This window comes from Myotis brandtii, unplaced genomic scaffold (assembly GCF_000412655.1).
Source record: "Myotis brandtii unplaced genomic scaffold, ASM41265v1 scaffold78, whole genome shotgun sequence".
Lineage (NCBI taxonomy): Eukaryota > Metazoa > Chordata > Mammalia > Chiroptera > Vespertilionidae > Myotis > Myotis brandtii.
In genome coordinates, this window is record NW_005371131.1 from 1516067 (window position 1) to 1520645 (window position 4579).

Genomic DNA, 4579 nt, shown 5'->3' on the forward strand with positions numbered 1-4579 from the left:
CTGGGAAGAGCTGCTGTGAGGCCATGGCGGCGGCGGCGGCGGCGGCGGCTGAGACACTAGGGCTGCGGGCCTGGGAAACAGAGAGGAAGTCAGGAGGGAATCTAGGAAGGGCCGGCCCCAGGGCAGGAAACGCCCCGGGCCTCTGAGGCTGGGCCTGGGGCAGGGGCTGGAGCTGGGGCTGGGCCAGGAGGGGAGGTGGAGCCGGCGGAGGGCAGAGTCCAGGGACCTCAGAAAATCGTCTGCGGTGAACCCAGGTGCAGACTCGGGTCACGGCGGCCTTCCTTCCCCTCCCCCGCCAGGATATACTGTATAACCAGCACAGTGCCGACCACGACCCCTAGAAAGGGCCAGGAGGGCCCCTCACTGCTGCTTGCTGCGTGGGGTGGGGGATTGGCGGGGGGCCCATTGGGAGAGAGCCCAAGCAGGGGCAAAAGCCTTAGGCCCTCCCGAAGATGCACCCAGCAAGGAAGGTCCCCGGTGAAACTCATTCGTAGACCATTTCATCCTCACAACACCTTAGAACAATGGTTCTCAACCTTGGCTGCACATTAGAATCTAGCAAGGAAGGTCCCCGGTGAAACTCATTCATTCAGCATTTACACAAGCAGCCTAATAGGGAGAGTAGCTGGAACCCACGGGGTCCGGCTGTGTAGACCATTTCATCCTCACAACACCTTAGAACAGCGGTTCTCAACCTTGGCTGCACATTACAATCACCTGGGAATCTTTTTAAAATCCTGATTTCTGGGCCTCATCCTCCAGAAATTCTGTTTCTTTGTTATGGGGTGGGTCGCGACCCCTTTGGCAGTTGAATGACCCTTTCACAGGGGTCTCCTAAGACCATCCTGCATATCTGATATTTACATTATGATTCATAACAGTAGCAACATTACAGTTATGAAGTAGCAACGAAAATAATTTTATGGTTGGGTCACAACATGAGGAACTGTATTTAAAGGGCCAGAAGAGGCTGAGAAACTGCTCTAGATCAGGGGTGGGGAACCTTTTTTTCTGCCAAGGCCCGTTTGGATATTTATAACATCATTCGAGGGCCATACAAAGTTATCACCTTATAGATCAGCCTCCTATAGTGGTCAAACACTTAAGTAACTCGCCCCTAACGCCTTGGCAGTGCCAGACCAAACGATTTCTCGGGCCTTATAAGGGCCCGCAGGCCGGATGTTCCCCACCCCTGCTCTAGATGATTGGTTGAGTGAGCGCCCTCAAGAGGTTTGGTATTATTCTCACTGTTCCACAGAGGGGGCCACGGAGGTCAGAGACGTTCACTAACTTGAGAAGCAGTGACCAGGCTGCACACTAGGCAGTCTGACCCCGGAACCCAGGCCTCACTGACACGCACCGAGCAGGCTCCCCGAGTCCAGCACAGTCAGATTTTGCCCCGTGAGCCTGAGCTTTCTCTCTGGGTCTTCTTGTAGCAGCAACAGCGACTTAGCACCTCCCTCCCTCTCCCCTCCACTTCCCTGTGAGCCAGCAGCGGCCCGCTGTCATAGCAGCCCACAGTCTTCCAAAGCCCAGATGCTCCCACAGCGCCGCGCCGCCCCTGTGCGCGCAGCCCCGAGCTCACCAGAGGCCTTTGTGCAGGTCAGAGAAAGGCGCCCCTTTCGCAAGGCCTCCAGGTCAAGCCCCTCTAGCCGTGCACTCCCTGTGCAGCGCACAACCTTTACACCCACACCAGGCAGTCCTGCCACCACAGGGAAGAGGATGGGTAGAGAAAAAGAGTTCGCAGGAGGGCCCTTTGGGCCAGGCTACAGGCTAAGCCAGGGGTGGGCAAACTTTTTGACTCGAGGGCCACAATGGGTTCTTAAACTGGACCGGAGGGCCGGAACAAAAGCATGGATGGAGTGTTTGTGTGAACTAATATAAATTCAAAGTAAACATCATTACATAAAAGGGTACGGTCTTTTTTTTTTTTTTTTAGTTTTATTCATTTCAAACAGGCCAGATCCGGCCCACGGGCCGTAGTTTGCCCACGGCTGGTCTAAGCACTGCAGCAGGTCAGGGGCAGCCTCAGGAGGTGAAGCCAGATTTCAACTCCTGCGGCCGGACTTCTTCCCCAGCCGGAGGCCAATGATGCCCAGGCCTAATGAGCGTACAGCGCGCTACCTTATGCCCAGCTCCGCCCAGTCTCGCTGCAGGCTGACTTTTAGGCACCACTTTGCCCACAGGCCCTGAGCTGGATACAAAGAAACTCTTGACTTTGCCAGAGCCTGGAGGTGTAGGCAGGCCACAGGCCTGCTTGAGATACAGTAAAATTAAGGAAAGGCTGAATGAAGTTCAGTGGGAGCACAGAGGGGCCCCTGGCTCCGCCTGCAGTTGGAGTAGAAGGGGTGGGAAGGCTTCCTGGAGGAGGGGGAAATCCAAACGAATTTGACCTTCTCAGGGGGCTTTGGTTAAGGGGTCATCCCAGCATCGGTGGCTTACACAGCTAGATGATGTTGAGGTTTGCTTTGGGCCCCTTCCTCTTGAACCACAACAGCCCCTGCCCCCCACCATTCTTGGGGGTCTTTGCCTCAAGGACACATTTAGAAAGAAAAGAACCATGGGTTGGGAGTCAGATTCACCCACTCTTACCTGAAAGCCAGTGCAAAGTTCACTCTGCAGCTTAACAGGTTATGTGAAGGTGGGCTTGTTAGGCTCCCTGGCCTGTTGCCATGTCCTATTAAGGGCTTTCCAAACCTCACTTCTTTTAGCAAAGATTAAATAATGAACGTAGAAGGCCGTGACGATGCCCTGTATATGGCTGGCATTAATAATTATTCAAAACGGCTTAATAAAAATACCATTTCTTTTTTCAAAGTTACTCTCATAGGTGGCCTTTTAAAAAATATATAGTTTTATTAATTTCAGAGAGGAAGGGAGAGGAGAGATGGAAACATCAATGATGACAGAGAATCACTGATTAACTGCCTTCTGCATGCCCCCGACTGGGGATTGAGCCCAAAACCTGAAAATGTGCCCTGACTGGGAATCAAACCCTGATATCCTGCTCAACCACCGAGCCATGCTGGCTGGGCTCATAGGAGGCCTTTGAACAGACAGCCACAAATCTAGAATCAGAATTTCAGGATTGGGTGGGACTTCAGGCCCGCCCCACCCTGCTTGCTGGATTGGCAGTTCTTAAAAACAAACTGGGAGGTAGAGGGTCTGGGAGAGCAGGCTGCCTGTGTCACTGAAGGGCGGGATCAGGTTCCCGCGTGCTTGGCAGGCCTGGACCAGTGTGGTTGGGGCTGCTCTGGGCATGAAGGGCTCCAGGACGTACAGGTCAGCCCCAGGCCCATCGCAGGAGCAGAAACAACCGCACTAGGGGGAGTGTGAGCCCCAGGCTGCCATTGGGTGGGCCCTGGAAGAGCAGGGCTCCCATCAGACTGGCATTCAAGGACTTCTCCAGGCTTGTCCTTCCTGGAACCCCAACTCAAAGCACAAAGTTCAGAGGATTCACTGGGCAAATGCTCATGAAAGTGCGGCTTTTTGCAACTTCCTGAGAGAGTATAATTATTTCAGAATAAAACAAACTTTTTAAAGGGGATGAGAAAAGCATTCCAGGTATATGTAACTGCATATGCAAAAGCTAAGTAGGGCAGCGAGGCCCCACCAGTGTTAGGTTTTCAGAAATTATGCCAACTGGTTGTTAAAAATTAAAGTATATAAGCTTACAATTAAATGGAAAAACAAAGGCAATTACTGGTATATTTGAAAGTATAAGGCAGGGGTCCTCAAACTTTTTAAACAGGGGGCCAGTTCACTGTCCCTCAGACCGTTGGAGGGCCAGACTATAGTTTAAAAAAAACTATGAACAAATTCCTATGCACACTGCACATATCTTATTTTGAAGTAAAAAAAACAAAACGGGAACAAATACAATATTTGTATTTGCATGTGGCCCGCGGGCCGTAGTTTGAGGACCCCTGGTATAAGGCCTGGAGATTGGCCAGGTAAGCAAAGGCAGCCGGTGCCACGTGGGCTCTGGGTCTAACACAGCCTGGCCTCAACGCAGTGCCCCGGGGCAGCCAGCCCAGCTTCTCTCTGGGCTCTTTAAATAAGTTCTGGCCTTCGCAGCAGGGCTGTTGTGGGAACTAAGTAAAAGTTACTTTCATTTCACGCCTGCAAGTTCCTTGCTAGTTTCTCCTCCTGCCACCTCCGGGTCGGTTGGCCTCTCCCTAGCTTATCTGTCAGGCTTTATTAGTCCCTCCTCCCTCCCTCTGGTCGCTTCTGGTGGCACCAGGTGTCCCCCTCCCCCACCCAGGGCCACTCACTTCGTCCCCACCCTGCAGGGCGCCCCAAACTGCTGCAGACAGCCAATCATTATTAGGGCAAACCCACGAGCGCGCCTTCCCTCCCAGACTGCAGCCCCTCCTCTGCTCAGGCCCCGCAGGGACCCCCGCCCGGTGCACCCCAAAGATCGGCCTCCCCCTAGAAATCAGACGCGACATCGCAGAAGTTACCCGGGTTTCGGGCTCTTGGACTCCCCGCTCGGCCATAGCCCCCGCCGCAGGGTGCCCCCTCCCCGCGCCCGCAGCTGTCCCCTCCTCCCGACACCAACCTGCGGCCAGCCAGAGGG

At 53.8% G+C, this 4579-nt stretch overlaps 1 long non-coding RNA gene across 1 annotated transcript in view; it reads right to left on the minus strand.

The window, feature by feature from the left end:
* Nucleotides 1-9: 9 nt before the first annotated feature.
* The window catches only part of LOC102242420, a 9073-nt gene continuing 4503 nt past the window's right edge, over nt 10-4579 (minus strand). Inside the window, exon 3 of the long non-coding RNA XR_001359999.1 lies at nt 10-70. This is a non-coding gene — a long non-coding RNA (uncharacterized LOC102242420). The remainder of the gene's footprint in view (nt 71-4579) is intronic.